The sequence below is a fragment of the Drosophila yakuba genome, chromosome 3R (genome assembly GCF_016746365.2).
Source record: "Drosophila yakuba strain Tai18E2 chromosome 3R, Prin_Dyak_Tai18E2_2.1, whole genome shotgun sequence".
Lineage (NCBI taxonomy): Eukaryota > Metazoa > Arthropoda > Insecta > Diptera > Drosophilidae > Drosophila > Drosophila yakuba.
The window spans coordinates 17,257,973-17,276,361 of NC_052530.2; the positions used below are offsets into that span (position 1 = coordinate 17,257,973).

At 41.6% G+C, this 18,389-nt stretch overlaps 1 protein-coding gene across 3 annotated transcripts in view; it reads left to right on the plus strand.

The window, feature by feature from the left end:
* The window catches only part of LOC6537245, a 29,290-nt gene that overhangs the window by 1,203 nt on the left and 9,698 nt on the right, over window positions 1-18,389 (plus strand). The window lies entirely within an intron of this gene.

Below are 18,389 nucleotides of genomic sequence, written 5' to 3' on the forward strand. Positions count from 1 at the left end.
GCCGTGTGTATGTGTGCGAGGCGTTGGCGTTCTGACCAGAAGAAGAGGAAGATAAAGCAGCGGTAAAGGGTGAAAGGAAACGAAGAGAAACGAAGAAATGGGGGAGGGGAAAGAAAGAGAGTGGGAAGGATACTTAATAAATAAATCAGGTAAATAATAATGCATAGCCATAAGGGAATCAAATAACGTATAACCGGAAGAAAATAAAAATGTAAATTAAAATAAATAGACGCAATGTTTAATTAAACTCAATTACGGTTGATTTTGTAGTGCAAACTGTATATTTACGTAATATTTGTAATTTGTATATTTGTAATACCTGATATGAGTGTTTTAGCTAGCACTTTTTATAAGTCCGAAAGGTAAAAGATCATTATATTAATAACCATATTGTGTAAGAACTAATTAAATGAAGAGCAGCTCAAAAATCAGAAGCTTGTCGGTTTTGGGGTCAGTTCATAAATAAATCAAACAAATCGGGTAAAACATAAAAGATAAACATTATGTAAATCAACAAACAGCGCCCAAGAAATTCCTGTTCAACGGTAATTTCGAGTGTTTACCTTTCGCCCACTCAGCCCCCTGCCCGTCCCTTCCCTCCCCTTCTCCAGCAACCACTTGTGAGACATAAACGTCGCCGCACATTTGCCGTACGCGTAACCCCCTCTTTGCGGGGTATTGTAATAAAGCGTTTTACGATCTCCGGTGCCTGACGCACTTGTTGTTTTTATGACAGTTAAGCTATTTTGCGTATGACACGTTTGACAGATGCCAAGCGCCCAATGCTGCTGTCAACGCCGCTGTTAAACGCAGGCCGTCTCGCTCCCTCCCTTTCCCAGCACTTTTCCCGCACTTTTCCCCCATCCACCCACAGTTGGGTGGCGCCCTTTTCCACCAAATGAAATGAATGGAACCAAATTAACACTTTGATTTCGGCCAGAACGGAAAATATACCACAGAATATCTTATGAGAATATTATTGATCCGTTTCGTAAAGAGTTTAGTACTAGACTTTATGAAATGAAAGCTTTAATATTATTCTCTTCTAAAAATCAGCATCAATTATACCCAGGGAGTACTCAAGCTGTTGATGGCCAAAAATATTATTCCATGTTGAGGTCTGCTCGACCAAACTACACCCCTTTGGTGGCCGAAAAAGTTTGTGCATGTTTGCTGCGCAGGCATTTCAATTTCACCAACCATTAAGTATACGAGGAGTGGAAGGGGTAGGGGATAGGTGCGGGGCGGGCAGACACTAGAGCTGTCTTTTTGCAGCTACTTTTACGCATGTTTTCGCGCTAGGGCCCAGAAAGAAGTCGGCTTGACATCAATTTTCTCGGCCAAATGTGGCGAACTGCGACAGCAGCTACAACAGCAACAATTAACTGGGCCACGCCTACAAACACCATAAGCTGCAAACATCAAATATCAACGGCAGCAACAGCAACACCAACAACAACAACAACGGCAACAGCTGAAACAACAACAAACAACTGCCGCTCGGCTTGTCGCATGTAATTGCTTGCCGCAAAGTAAATGACAATAGCGCAAGGCAGTGGAGCAAAAGTGATGCTGATTGGAATGCTGAGAGGCCATAATTAGTATCACAAAATGATGGACGATGCTGGGGATATATTGATACCTGGTGATAAATTGTATAACGACCAGTAATCTTCTAATTATCGCTTTTCATCTTGGGCTCATTATATATTTTATGTAACCCTATTAAAATTATAGGATTTATTTTCTAGTCTGTAATCTTGGATATTTGTTGCATATATTACGTATACGTAAGAAACATTTGTATTCTAAACAGTAATAATATGTTAAGCATTTAACTAGAAGAATTTGTTTTCAATACCGTATTTAGTATAATTATAGTTCATACTTTTAAGTTATTGCTTAGCACACTCAATAGTTTGTGTGGGTTTTGTTTCGATTTGCCCCACTGTAGCGGCGAACAAGCTGAGGTCGGTGTAACTAAAAACCGCAAAAGCTTGTCACTCCCCCTTTCGCACACCGCACACCGCCCCCGGCGTCCGCCCCCGCCACGCCCCTCCTCGGTCTATGCTGTCGAAGTTGTTGCTTCCGCTCTCGCGGTTTCGTCGCTCTCGCTTGAATAAGTGTATGTGTGTACAATGTGTGTGTGTGTGTGTGTGTAGAAGTATCTAACGCAGTTGTATCTTTAGCCGCTGTTCTTTTTGTTGTTGGCCGGCGTACGTGGGAGGCAAAGGCATTAGAAAAAAAATCAACGGCAAGCCCGAAGTTCGGATTGAAGCTTTGAAATATTTGCTGAATGACGTCGGCGGCCAATCTTTTGTTGTCGTCCATCAAAATTCGAAATTTCTTTGACGCATTCAACGGATGCATGCGCCTAGGCTTCGAGTTTCCGCTTCGGATTTCTAATAAACAAATGCAAAAACGCACACACAAAAAAAAGAAACTGATAAGACAGGCAAACATTTAAACACTAGGCTGCCATTTGCGTATCGAATATCGTTTTTGTTTATTCTCGTCCCATTATTACTTGTATTTATTTGCCTCCACACTTTTTTCGTTTTTGGTCAAAGCTTTTGGCCATTTAATATTCATTTATTCAGCCATGTTTATTTATTTATTTGCGTGTCTCTCGCTCGGAGTGTTTGTGATTGTTGTGTTTTCTGCTTGTGTGTGGCTAAAAGACCGAAAGACGTACAAAAAAAAAATAACGAAAAACGTGAAATCGCATGCTAGGAGCCATGGCCATGATTTTGAATTTCAGCGGGCCAGAGTCGCGACAAAGAAATCCGAAATAAAATCCAAATAAAATATAATCGTAAAAGGCACTTGGCATCTATTTGATACCCTTGTGGAGGGTCATCGATTACTTTGATTTGCCATTTCAGCACTTCAATTTCCTGATCTTTGCGGAGTTTCCAAAAAGGTTAATATCTTCTGAGTGAATCTTTTCATCATTCTAAATAGTCAATTTAAAATCAATTAGATGTTATTTTTATATTTGTACCTTTGTAGCTTTACCACTTTATAATTTAATAAAGCAATAAGTTGTGTATAATATTTGCAGCTAAACTGTTACCCATAATACCATAAATTTTAATTTTACAACCTACATTGGCTTTTTCGCTCGGTTAAAAAGGAGAACAATATTTTAGCTTACAGAAATCCTGCACTGCCAACGCCATATTTCATGTGGAAAATCATAAATCTCCAAGAGTTTCTGTTGGACCGAGCGTAAATCATTTAGTTTGTGCGCCAAGCAGGAATTAATTGAGATCTTTTAGACAACTTAAATAAGAATATATGAATATATGCGTATGTACACATTGGATTTAAGGGTATGTGCTTTATCTGGCTTGACAAAGCAATTTAAATATTTTAAATCAACGATTGCCAGCATGTACTTTTATGGAAATTTTGTTTGGGAAAACCACGATGCCAATGGGAGAAATAACAAAGATAGAACTGCTTGCCACTCCCATCCATTCCCATTTTCAACATTTTTACCATTTTTCCCCCCGTTTTTCCCACCATCGGGGCCAAAAGATTTTCGTAGCTCATAAATTCTTTTGTTTAACTCGTTTTTCTTTGATTTCTTTAGCCGGGCACGTAGCGAACCAAGGCGCGCGGGTAAAGAAAAAGTGAAAATTCAGTGGGAAAATTGTCGCTGTCTGTGGCCCACTGCGATTACAGCAGCAAGAAAAGCAGCCTCAAAACTAATTAGTTGCGCTGCATTCAAACTGAGTTTTACTTTTTGCCCCAAGTTGACTGCAACTTGGATTGAGTAAGACTTTCATCTGATCCCCGTTGCCGCCTCTTTTTCCCCCCCAATTGTCCGATTTTCCACCACTTTTCCCCGCCACGGTTGTGCAACTTTGGGCTCAAACGAGATGGTAAGAGACAAATTCAGTTAACTGTTACACACAGTCACTGGCTGACTTAATTCCCTACATTTTTACGATTGTACCGAGAGGCTCGCTCGGCTTGCACATTGGTTGAAAAGTGATCTGGAAATTAACTCATTTTGCTCCACTTCCCCCCTTCAATTCGGGGGTGTTTATGTAATGGCACCCTGCTCATAATCAGGTTGATGTTGCCGCCTGATTAAGTGCTCCAAACAGCGCAGATTGTTTTCGATGTTACGCCAGACTATTTATAAACGATCGGATTACACCTGATCATCGCTTGATAGCAAGTGGGTCTGGAAAAGTTCGCTTAGTCAGCCTTATGGCGCCAGGCATTACTTATATTTCAATCTGTTAAGGGCATCAGTCAGGCATCGCATTCGGATTATGCCTCAGCTGTGGAAACTAGTTTTCTTTGATTACCCACTCAAGGCCACTTGTCTGATTATGTCCACTAATTATTTAAACTGTTAAAATGGCTTGATAACGCTAGAGTGGCGGAGTAGAACTCATTTTAATAATCAGGAAAACAATTAAAATGACCTTTTTGCCAACTAGCGGTAATACATATTTAAGGGCTGTAGCGATTTGTTAAACAAATCATGTGATTACTCTTATTTATAAACCCAAGAGTCGCCCCTTAAGTTTAAAGTCTAAATAGAAAACAAAACATTGCTTAAAGTGTAAAAAATTGAGAGAATATTTAAGTTTATATTTATAAAATGTAACACCTCATTTGGCCGCCCATCTGTTGATCCCATCAAGCAATCATCAGTATTCCCAATTCTTCGTCGGCCTCTTCATAAACCTATCATTGCGAGCAATCTATAAACCATCTGTTGATCCATTCACCCTAAATCTGTCGACAGTATCGTTTCCCCAACGACCTTGGACCACTGTGCACTGTGCATTCGAGGCGACAGTTGTTGGCTTTAACTTTGGGCTACTGGGCTACTGGGCAACTTGGCAACTTGGCAACTGGTGTACTGTGGAACTGGTGTACTGTGGTGCTGGTGGTGCTGGTGGTGCTGGTGCTGCTGTAATCGCTGCTGCTGCTACAGCAATGGCATCTAGTCCGTCAGCCCGAATTAACGTCTTATTGGGATTACGCTGGTGCAATGTTTTTCGCCGGCGGAGCGGGAGTCGTGTAATAAAAAGTATCTGGGTATCGCAGATGTCTATCCCGCGTCGCTGCCGCTTTTGGGCATTAATGAATGAATGGAGACCGTCTTAAGTAAAGCCGACTTGGCCAACTGACACTGGAGCGCAGCTGGGAAAAAAAGGGGCTGGTAAGCTGGGAGTTTTTCCATCGCTTGATTATTCTCCTGCTGCGCTCCACAGCGCGTCAAATTTGCGCCCGACACTCCCACCTCCGAGCATTTCTTGATAAATTTCCATAAAATAAGAATCAAGCGAATAAAGAGCGTGTAGAAGCACAAAAAAGATGACAATGCTGAGAGGTTTTTCGGGTGAGAGTATCTATATGCAAATCAAGTAATTTGTCTCTAAAGCATTTGTCTGGCTTCCGAATGAGAGCAAAAGATGCAGATTGGGAAGCAGCCCCCAGACGAGCAAAAGATGAGGCAGCCACAACTTCCGGTGTCAGTTTATTTTTTTCGCTTTTTTTTTTGCTTTTTTTGGGTGCGTCTTCTGCTCAACTTTTGGTCTGGTTGTGTGTAGGGGGAAAGATTTTATAAATAAATTACAAAACAAAAACGAGACACAAACGTCGCTGAAATAGTTGGGGAGAAGTCGTGGATAAACTAAAACAAGAAGGAAACAACATCGCCTTTGGCTTTGTTGGTGGGGCATGCAGGTGGAAGCTGTTATCGTTGTTAGCGTTTCGCAAAAGAGTTTTCATCATGGTCGATACTCTGGCGGATTGCGGGTACTTTGATGTTCTGAGGAGGTTGAAGACCCAGGAAAAATTACCCAAATGCGCACTTTTAGTATTCAAATTTAATTCACGTGGTATACTCGTAAAGTAATTATTCCAACATTATTTGAAAATTCATTTCGTTGGCTACCATAAATCTTCTGGCAATTTCATTGGATATATTTTTCTGTATGCTGTCTGTATGCTCGCTGTTCATTTCAAAGCCATTAACAAATGGCAAGAAGCAGCCAAATTATTATTATTTCACTATAAAAATAGCTAAAATATGCTTAATTTAGTTGGCTTTGAGTGGTGTGAGTGGTGGCGTATCCCACATAATTATTTTTGGTTAAGTAAGGCCAGAATTTAGCCGCGTGGTTGTCAAAACGCCCACCATGACGCCAGTCCACAAAAAATAAAGAAAAAATCAAAAATTATACGAGGGCAGAGACAACGTCAGCAGAGGATGGGGCCCAAAATATTGGGGAGTGGGGAAAAGAAGACGAAATGGAAGCCAAAGCCAAAGCCAAAGAATTATGGTTGTATTTTCCTTATTTAATAAAGTATATTTATGTTTTAGTACAATTGTTTTTGGCCCGCATTATTGCTGTCTTGTGCGGCCATCACTCCTACACTATGAGAAATTCCCAGGGCTTTCGGACTTTCGGGCTGGGCCGCAAATGGCCGGCACTGCGGTCCATAAAACCGCCCAAAAGCGTCAACCAAATTAGTTCATTTATATGTATGGAATATCTCTCGGCCTGGAATCGCCCCAAGTTGGTCAACTTTTATGGCATTGCGGCAATATACGATTATTATAATTCTGTATTCCGACATTTTTCCTGGGTGGCCAAAAGGGTCAAGGCACTTGAATGGGGTTGGCCCATTTGGGTGGCATCAGTGTCTGGTGTTCAAGTGTCCCCGATGGTCCAATGGTCCGATGGTCCGATGGATGGAAATTCAGATAGAAGGTTAAGTAGCCTGAGATATGCACTTGTAGGTACTCGTAACAAGGATAAGTTTTCAAGTTCTGTTTTACTTGTATGTAGGTGCATGAGACGATATTGGGTTTAAGATAAAATGGTTTACACTCAATATTTATCAAGAACTTTCAATTTACTTTCAGTTTATGGTATAAAAATGAAATAAATTCTAACATAGTTTTATTATAAGCACATCATTTAGTTGGTTACTTAACACGTGTAATGATGATTATGTGTTTTTTTGCTTTACTTACATTTCCTTTATTGCACCCCAAGAAATTTGCACTTTCATTACCATTGGCGTATAAAAAGTAATATCTAATAACGCGACCCATCCGCAGCAATGTACTTTGGCCATTGCGAACAGAGTAATAACCTGGGCCAACACAATAGATTGGAGTTTATTGCGCGCCTGGACAAATGTTGATAAGGGCCGAACTGTGACCGCCCCCAACTCTCAGATTCTCCCATCCTCCGCCCCCAAAAATCAACAAGCATTTCCCCCAAAACAGAATCAAGCAATAAACGAAATGCTCAAACATTGATTTTTTATCACTCTGGTGGCTTTTGGAACTCCAAGTCGCGACTTTCCGTTGCCAAACAGAGGAGAACAGAAGAGAACAGAAGAGAAGTTCACCTTAATTTCGTATTGAACTTGTTTTTACTCAATTTACTTCACTTGTAGTTCCTGTTGCTGGTTGTGTTGCCGTATTTGTTATTTATTTACCCAGCACTAAATGGAATTCCGTTGAAATCGGCTTAATCTTGATGTCTTGCTTTCGGGCAGAGTTTTGTGTTTCGTTTGCTCTTCAAGATCTCATTTTTCCAGTGGGATCGGTCGGTATATATGCTATATGCTATATGTTATATGTGTATGACCCATCACTCCGTCGTTCAGTCACTCAGTCACTCAGTCAGTCATTCACTCACTTAGTCATTCAGTCAGTCAGTCAGTAACGTGGTCGTCAACGCAATGCCAACGCCTCTTCACTTCGCCAGTGAGCCCAACCCAACCCAACCCAAACTAACCCATTCCATCGCCTTTCCCTTTGGTTTCGTCTATTTGCGGGTCTAAGGGCCTTCTGGGGTCTTCAACTTGCCGACACTGCCTCGTTTTCGTTTTCGTAGACAAGTAGACAAGTAGACAAGTGATCTCGTTTTGGCCCGTATTTCCTAAGAGTTCCAATGTGAAGATGGATGGCCATCCACCGTGGGGAGGATTATGAGTGTGATGCAGCAAGAGATCTTGATGGATTATGAAAGGAGATCATTAAAATTCAGTGAAGTAACCATACTAATGGTGTCATCAAAGCTAGTACAGAAAGGAAGTCTATTGGGAAGGACTACCATTCATGTGCAATAAATATGTAGAAGTGAACAATGATGATTATTATGCATGCATTATATCACGTATACAAACAGACAGCTCCATAAAGAATTGGATGCTTATCTCGAAAATACCAAGAACCGATCTTCAGACCCTTCTACAAACGAGAATCTTTTTATGAAATCTAATATACTTGGGATGCTGTTTGGGCCTTTTGTTTTGTGACAACTTTATTGGAATCAAACAAACTTTGTGATTCCACTTTTATGATCGCTGCGCATACATTAATGCACACTTTACGTTATGTCCCATGGCAGTGCCTTCATTCCACCGATGTAATATAATTTATTTTCTTTGTTATGACCAGACATGCTGTGAGAAAGGGATTTTCAAATGGATTGGCACGTGATGTGGCCATATGTTGCCCTAGCCCACAAAATACGTACGTACGAGTTTGGCGCTTGAGAGCTTTGAACGAAAATCGGGAGAGTAACGAAAACATCGCATGGAATAAAATGTGTAATAAAATAGAAATAATATTTATAGCTGAGACGTCGATATGTCTAAAAATAAAGGGACACAGGCAGCCCAGAAGCTGCCCCTTGTTTTTTAGCCATGTGCACGGGCTCCCATTCATGGAGGCAAGGCACCGTGACCTGCCTCAGTCCCCCGTTTTCCCGCATTTCCCTCATTTCCCCGTCCATTTTCCATTTCCAACCCCCCCTACGATGTAGACAAATCCACTTGGCAGAGCAGAACAGACCGGAGCCCATGAAAAAAGAAGAAAAAAAAGAGAAGCAAAAAGGGGAAGTTGGATGGACATTGATTTAAATCGATATTTTGCGGTTGAGCTCATTTGGCGTAAAATAAACTTGGCCCAAGTCAATAATCCCTTTGTTCACCCACCTCTTTGCGGCATTTGGAAATGTATCCACCTCTGGACTAATTTCCCCATCTTCGGCTTTTCACTTCACACTTGTTAACAAATTTTTCGTGTAAACAATGGGTGAATCCACTGAATAGAATGGAATTGAAATTGCTCTGCCCGTATCATTGTTTATTGATTGCACGATTTGGTTTCCTCATTCTTGCTTTCCGAGGTGGTTCACTGTGGGCAAAGAGACCTATAAAGATTGTTCAATTCCTGAAATGTACATCGTAAAATTTGATTAGTGGTTTTCTTTGAATTCAACTAAATCTCTGGCCTGGCATGTCTTTAATTTTAAAAGCTACTTCAATGTTAGCATCTCTTACGAAAACGTTTCTCATATACGAGTATTTACTCAAATTGATATCTCAGTGGCCAGGAGCCCCTCATTCAATATTATCTGATTGGTTTTTTTTTCTTCTACGCTGATGAGACGTGACATTTCAAGCCAAACTCAAACTGCTCCCTATCCCTATCCATTCATTCACTCATTTGATCAGGCTGTCATTCAATCGGTTTAATGGCGTTTTCTGTTTTGTTATCTGACGTTTCCCCGCTTCCTGCGACCGCCTTTCCCACCATCGAGCAGCTACAACCGGAAGTCGTAATTAATGCGCGCCTCGGGGGCGTTTTCCGCTTCCGTGTCCTGCCACCAAAGAAGTCCTGCTACGTGCCTGTGTGTGCGTTTATTTATAGCAAGTGCACGGCACACGGCACACGGTAGGACCTCTGTCTGTTGTGTCTCCGAGTGCCACCTGCATTCGAGTGGCCTACAAAGTGAGCAGTGTTGGAAATTAGAGGGGTCGGATTGGAGTCACCTGAGCCGCCTGGATGGCGAACGCCTAATGGGTCCACGGACAGGGCGATGGGATTCCTCGATTGAACACGATTCGAGAATTTTTAATTTGAACTTTTTAAGTTGCAGCCATTTGAAGGCCTTCCAATTAGATGCGCCGAAGGCTAAATACCGAAATACTTTGAAATTAATGGGATATGTCAATCGCACTTTGACTTACCTGTTCATTATATACTTCTTTCTAAAGCTGCTTTTATATATTGAAAATGTGCTTTAAAGTGTACAATGCACTCCCTAAAATCTGTAGTTCTCGGTACATAAATGCACAACTAACTTTTTTAAGAAATATTCCATAAAAATTTCTCAATGAACGAACTTCTTGAGCGAACTAAAAAATATTCATACCATTTTGCCCCCTCAAATTTCTTATGCTCAATTTTCCAATTAAGTTTGACAAAACATCAATTTTGCACATTCCAGCTAATCTCATCGCAACGGAAATTGAATCGACCTTCTGGACGCTTGCCGAACTTCCATAGATAAATCCCAAAAGCCCATAGACAATCTCCCACTCTTTTTATGTATTATTGTACTCGTATTTGTGCAAAAATATTTGCCAACTTCTGTCTGCAAGCCAATCCGCCAACTTTTCCTCCTTCTTCGAGCAGTTATGCCAAACTGCCGTCTTTTTTCCGTGAAGCTTGTCTAACATCTTTCTTATCTAACGCATTTTCAATTCCGTATAAGACTGGGGTCAAATGCCTGCTGCTGCGGTAGCCCGAAGCCCGATGCCCTTCACTTGCCGCCTGAGTGGAGAGGACATGCTCCTAAACCCATATTGCCCCTATATGTATGCAAGAAATTGCCTTTGCCTTGGGCTCCACACGCACACCTGAACCACCCACGTGGACCCACGCTCCTGGCCAGCTTTCTGCTCTCCTTTTCGGCCTTGCGGCTAAACGGCTAATTCGCCGAGACACAAGCGGCAAACAAATTGACTGGGTGGATTTGGGGGGGGAGGTGGCGGAAGGGGGAGGCCACCTGAATGGCCATTTGTAAGAAGCCGAATCGAAATGACATTTCGGTTTAAGTGAAAAGGCAAAAAAAAAGGGAGAAGCCAATTTGAAAGCAGCCGAAGCGCGACCGGAAGCGAGGAAAATAAAAGGTACAGTGAGAACTCGAGGAAAGGAACTTACAGAAGTTATTGTACGAGGCAACTTTCAAGGAATACAGTATGCGATACCAAGCCAATGTCGTATTTCGCATCAATTGTAAAGTTCAACCAAGAGCAGTGTTCACTTTAGCCATAGAGGAGGCAGTTAAAAAGGCATGGAGTCCAAGGAATTCCTGGAACTGAAGCACAAGAGCAGAGCAAAAAGCAGAAGTCGTTGCAGAGCCAGCCAGCAGAGCCGGAGGCGAAAAACAAATGGCTAACAATTGACTTGGCCAATAAAGCATAAAGCCGTTAAATTCGAAAATCAATAACTCCACGGCCGAGCGTTTCCGCCAATTGTGTCCTACATCCGGTATCCATTTCCCCCGCTCTGCTTCTGTGTGTGTGTGTGTGTGCATGGGTGTGTGTGTGTGGCAGCGGGACTGTGGCAAATGAAGGACGACAAATTGCCAAACGCGCCACGAACATTAAACAATTTAGCAATTTGTTTCCATTATTTTAAGCTGGCGTCTGAAATCACCAGCCCCTGCTGTCTGCTGCGAATCTTCCCTTCATAATTGTGTCAAGGAGGTTCATTCGCAGTCATTAGCGATGGAGGGCGTGCGCTTGTTAAGTCCTCCCACCTACTTTCTCGCCCTCTTTCTGCCCTCACTCATCATCATCAGCGTGGGATGGCCTTGCCACCGGGTCAGCCCCAAAGGCCCTGCCACCCAACCACCCACCTCTGTGCCGCCTCGTCATGTGTCATGTGAAACAGCTGTTAATGATACAAGTGTCTCGGCTATTTCGTAAAAATTTGCATTCCGCTCGCTGGTTCTGCGAGTGGCAAATGCTTGCCAAATGCGTAATGCCTCCTCCTCCAAAGATGGCAGCCATTTGTCCTAAATGATTACAAGATGTTTTTGGACGGGGAAACATAATCCCCGGCTTGCCACTTTTGTCGATTGGGTAACAGACCGCGAAATGGAGCCTTGGATCAACTGGTACATAGATCCGGTAATTGGAAACGACTTGGTTGACAAAACAAATTGCCTTCTGCTCATTATTCAGAAACATTTGATTTATTCGATTTATTAATAAGGCAAGGAGACACTTGCATTCATCTTCTAGTTAACAACACTCAAGAGCATATGATTTAGTTAGCTTCAAAGCGAACAAGAGAAGGATATTTATGCGTAAATTGTGTCGTGTGGCAAATTTGCTATTATTTAATATAATTTATTATGTTAATTTCAATATGCGAAGTTGCTGAAGCGATAGACGTTCTTCATTTGCATAAATTTATGCAGCTTTTAGTGCACAGGGTATACGAAAATGTCACAGGTCGTATGCGTATTCTAAAGGTCAAATGAATGCACTAAATTAAACATTTTAAATCCTTTTCTTGATTTAAATGAATTGATTTCTTTTTTATTCCGCCCATTTTTTTAATAAATTACCTAGATGATAATTGTCTTTGTAAATCCCAACATTAATAGATAGAAGTAACGTCTAAAACTTTTAGCGCATTTCATGAATGAAAATTTATTAGGTCGTGTGCGCATTTCTTGATCCAATTAAATTAAACAAAAAGTCGTTGGTATTAAGTGGGATTTCAATAACCCACATGGCATGCCATTCTATCAGCAAAGTTTACCAACTGGCAAATGTTGGAGGAAAACTCTTTGCGCAAATTTGCGACAGCCACAAAAGTTGACGACATTTGCCTAACCAGATGCTGCCCGTCAGCCAAGACAATCTCCGGGCCAATTTGATAATCCCTCGGCAGGGCAGCCACAGCAACAGCAACAGCAGCAACAACATTTTAGAGCTGTTAACACATAGGAACCATGCCATCCAATCCCACCCACCAAAAACCAAAGCCACAAAAGCCTGCTTGCGTCAAGCGGAAAACTACGAAACTGAGACATCGCTTCAATAATCCTAGACTTCATAGAGCTGCTTGTTTCGTGACTGCTGTTCGATGGCATTGGAAAACACCAAGAGGCTTGCACTGAAATAAAACACCTATCAATATTAAGAATTATATTATGGAATTATGGTATTGGTTTGGTTGTCTGTCATTCGAGTAGAGTTGAGTTCATGTAAATCTATATTGAAATAATAATGTTATGCACAGTTATTTTTATAATATAGTTTCTAGTGAGATCTATTGCCTTGGCAGCTTTTTAGACTGTCAAATAAACGCGTCTAATCGATTTCACTGTAGACACGTGCTGTTTTTGGAATCAAACGGGATCCACATGCCCAAGACTGAGTGTGAGTGCGGCAATAAGTGAATGAATAAGTGAGTTGGACGGATTGAGTAGGGGAGTGGAGAAGGGGAGAAGGGGAGAGGAGGTCGTGGCACTGCCTGATGAATTTGTTGAAATCAATCAGGCTAGCCAAAAAGCAAGGCACGTTACCAGTACTTTCTTTCTTCCTCCGCCCGCCCCACCGACTCACTGCCTCACTGCCTTACTGCCTCACGATTGGCTCATGATATGTGACTTGGATACGTGAAAATTGCACTTCATTCCCCGAAAAACGACAAGACTTCACATCACGTTATGTCAGGCGCTTTGAGGGGGATACTTTCAGGTGTACTCTGTGAGCTCTGTGAGTTTGGGGGTGTTGCAGTTGACATTTCGCCGCTGTATTTATTAAAATAAAGAGAGGAGGAAAAAAGAGGAAAAAAATGTGAAATGTGAAAAACCGTGTCTGCCCGGCGGGCACTTAATAAACTCTCTTGTTTTCCTTATAACGAATTCCCCGACTACCCGTGAACTTGTTAAAAACTCATTATTTGGCCGTCGTAAGTCAACTTGCTTATTTCTTTGGGATTTCATATGTGTGGGGGTAATGTGTTCACGGTATATCAATTAAAAGTTTCGCCCTCAGTTGTAATCAGTCGAGTGAGTGTCTTTCTCCAAATGTGTCTGTAATGTATTTTCTCTGTCTCTGTGTTGGTTTCTGTGTTTGTGTTTGTGTTGCCTACTTTTGGGCGTGCCCCAGTGATTCTGCTAATGAGTCGCTGGCCAAAAAGGAATCCTCTTCCACATTGTTCTCGCCTTGTTTTCCGATACATTTGATGACGGCGCTTTGTTGTGAAATCCCCGCTCAAAGTGTGAAATTAGTTGGTTAATGACGGTACAAATTAGTTGGATTAGATGTTGGCCTTAAGTGATGTTCATTCACATTCTGCTGAGGAGCTCTAGCAGCTGGGAAATGCAAATATTTTCTTTGATTATAGTGCTAAGTGGTGTTGCATGTACTCAGGTTTCCAATTGGCATTTAATATGCCTGGGCATTAACTTGAGCCCGAGGAAATCAATTTGCTAATGTTTAATTTGTGTGCACAAAAGGGCGAGCTTAGCAAATAATGTCTGAACATAAAACCTTTTCACTACTTTCACATGCATATTATAAATTGCAAATACATCGAATTAAATGTACAATCTGATAGTTAGAAGACCCTCATTCCTGTGCAATCTCACGTCGAGCATCAGCAAAGCTGGCATGCATTGCACTCTCGGATTCCTCATTTAAAACTATCTAGATACTCGCGCCTTATCAGTGCCACGTTGCCATGGCAGAGGTTGCTCCGGGTTGCCAAGTTTTATGAATGGATGTTATCGCTGGCCGTGCACAGCGAAAGCGTTTTCATGAATGTACCACGAATGTGCCATGAATACCCCAACCCCTAACAAATCGAAAAAATAAAACAAATTGATATACCGCCGCTGCTTTTCTTTCATTTCATTTTGCCGTGTGTGCGTGACATTTCGAGAATCACGTTCAACCGCAACCGACGGCAGCGATATCCCGATATATCGATGCCTGGGTAGTTATGGGTGTCATGTCTATATGGATATGGATGTGAATGTGAATGTGAATGTGGATATGGATGTGGATATGGATATGGCCACGCACACCATCGCATCGCATGTGCATCTATAACGATCTAACTAAATGGCTGGCACATGCTTATTCCAACTGGGAGCTAAGCTTGATGTTTTGCCAAAGGTTTTGCTTTATTTTATCGATTTGGTGTAGTGCAAAGGAGTGCAAAGATATCATTGTAAAACTAAACAATCTTTCAAGTTAGACAAGCTAACCAGCAAATTATCGAGTAACACTATGCACTCCAACAGAAAATCATGCAAAATTACAGGCAATTTGCATTGAATTATTCAGCCTTACAAATATGAACTCACTTGTACGTATACGTATTATTTTTTAATATGCGCCGGCCCATTTCTTCTTACTTTTACTTTGTGTTAAATGTAATTGAAATGAGCGACAGCGTCGGCAAAATAAATAACGTCGAGCAATTTTATTTCATTGTGCCGCCGTAATTTCTTTTCAATTAACAATAACGAAACGGAGCGAAATTGGTAAGAGCCAGAGTAGCAATGGGAAATGGTGGAAATCGGGGGAAATGGGGGGTAAAACTGGGCTGCTGTAAGAGCTGCAAATTGCTGGAGTCTTTAATACGAATGCGAATGCGAATAACAAATGCATTCACAAATTGTGTTTAATTTCTCCACAAAGGAGAATTTCCTTCGTCGCAGAAAAGGGGATTTCGGGTGGCTGCGGGGTGGGGGGGAAATTGCAATAACAATCCACCTTTCATTTAAGCCCTCGGAACTGGGACAATTTGCAGAGCTTAACTTTGTTTTTCAGCGTTTGTTTGTTATTATTATTTTTGTACTTTTTATTTGTAACTGCTGGTCAACATTTTCGTGCTTGATGCTGCTCGCTTTTTGTTATCGCCCATCATCAGACTCTTGCTGTCTTTTCATTTATTTCTTTTCACTGCTCCGCACAATTTCCGCACTGACATTTTACAACTGTCCATGGCCCGAACACCTGCGGACAAAATACTAGCAATCAAGATGTTATTCGCGGAGTTACATCTCTTTTTAAACGTTTGCGTATCTTGAAGTTTACGTGGAGTGCTTGTTAAAGCTTTGTGTTTCGATTAAAGTTTTCTTGTTTATTTTCATTGCTAATCTTTCCTTTTTTCCCACAATTTTTTGCCCAAGAAATCGGATTGCTAAGAGTAACTATGCGAAAAAGAGGGTTTTACAGATAACTAGTTTCATTTTCTACAATTAAACCTTCTTTGTTTAATATTAACCTTTTTAAAATGCTTTGAAACTTCACATTTGAAACTCTCAGTCTGCTTTCGAATAGAATATACAAAGAACTTTAAATAGCCGAGCCGGTATTATGTAGTTTAGTAAACGAGGATTGGTAATTTTTAAGTTTTTTATGTATTCATTTTCAAGTGTAGCGTACAGTGGTGGTACCTATCGCATTGCCCGCAGCTGTATGTGCTATGTGTGGTTTCCATTTACTGATCTCTGTCATTGCCCCGACGTCATCCATCGCACATAGATACTCACACTCGCAACGCCACGTGCATAAACATTTCTCAGCTGCCTTTCCTCTCTGTTGACACAAATCATTCGCTGGAAGTGTCGCTCCCGTTTCCATTGGCCCCTCTTCCTGTCCCGCCCAACTCCGACTACCCCACCTTCCTGATAGGCACCACCCCCGCCCCCGCCCCCAAAGGCGACCCACCATTCTTACTTGACAACTTTTGTGCTGGGTCTTGGTGTCCAAATGCATGGGCGGCATGAGCTGGAACCGCTTTCGTATTTCGTATTTCGTATGTCGTATCGGTTTCACTTGGATGGGATGTGGAAAGCTTCTGGCGATAGCGAAAATGTTTGCTCGGCTAAGAGTTCTGAGTTCTGAGCTGTGAGCTGTGAGCTCTTAGCTCTTAGCACTGGTAACTGAAATTCCTAGCCATTTTTGTGGGCAGCCAGGGGATGGGGAATGTGTGATCTTTTTAAATTGATTTTTGTTTGTCAAGCAGTCGTGAAATTCTCTGGGAACTTGAACGTATTTCGAGAGACATGGGATACTAATTTCACTACAACACAAGTAGTTATGATATGGTATATTTAAGAAATATTTAATAAAACAAAAAATAATCCTTTTGGGTGTCCAGCTTGGGTGGTTCAACTGCTGGGCAAGTTGGTTGTCTGGAGTCAAATCAACATTCCATTGTCGAGCATTCCTAACCCAGAAAAGAAAAACGAGGGAGAACAACTTTATGAACATTTTTGCACTTGTCTATTTGGTTCACTCCCAAACAAAGAAAATATGTAATTCAAAACATTGTTCAAGTGTTCCAGTTTTTAGTGTTCGAGTGTGTGTCTGCCAAGTTGTTTATAAAACTTCTTCGCCACATAGGAAGAATGGAGAAAAATACACATAAGAAGTCGCAGGAGGAACTTGACCATGTCGCTGGTCGTTGGTCGCTTCTCGCTTGCCGTTGTTTGCCAAGCCGTTACTGGCACTGCAAGAAATTACCAGTAATTGAATAATAATAATTTTAAAATATAACAATATAATATAATATTATAGTTACAGACAAAAAGCTGTTAGCAAATGCTTAGGAATGTTGGAAAGCTAACTGTTACTAATAATTGCTTCTAAAAGTATTACAGAAGTATTTGTTGACTTAACATCCAACTTGAAGAGGTTATTAGTTAGGGAAACTATTTATAAGAATATCCCCATTGCGTCCAGTGTAGACCCCATTCCTTTCTTCGCCCCCTGTCATTATCGCGGAGCAAGTTGATGAGCTGTCCCCCGGCTGCTCCTCTTCCACCTTCAATGTGGCGCAAGCTCGACTCTGCTCGCCTAATGGATGTCTCTTTGTTTGGCTGGGATCTGTCGTATCTGGTTTTTTGAAGTAGCATCTATCCGTACGCCACTCCAGTTCTCCGGTTCTCCGGTTGTGCAGACTCCTTTTCCGTTGCGCCCCGTTTCCGCCAGAAAAGCCATCGAGTGAAATTGCGCAAGCAAACAAACACATCCATTTTTGCAAGCGTCCTCTTGTTGTTGGCGGCTTGTTGTTTGTACTCAGCCAACTAGCCGCACTATCGGCCATTGGCACTCACCCACACACCCACACAGACGCACATACTTGCACATACACAGATACACTTTTGGCAGACGTATCTATGTTTTATCCCTGCACTGCCGCAACTGCCACAACTTTCTCAACTTCCACACTCCCGCCTTCCGCCTTCCGCTTTCCGGTGCGGAATAAATTTGAAAAAATCTTTTTGCAATCCATTTAGTGAACCATGTCAGAGCCAAAAGCCGAAATGCTGTCGGTGGCGTTGAAATCTAAACATTATGCAAATGCTCTTTGATATTATTGAGGAGTTTGGACAGTGTAAACAATGTGGGCGGGATTGATCAACTCGCTTGCAATGCACGAATGGGTTTGTCCAAAACGAATTGGTCCAAATTTGTTTCAGTTTCTTTGACATGTTGTTTTTACTCAGCGCGTATGCCAGAAAGTAAATGGATTTACTTGTAAATAAAGTAAATATTGT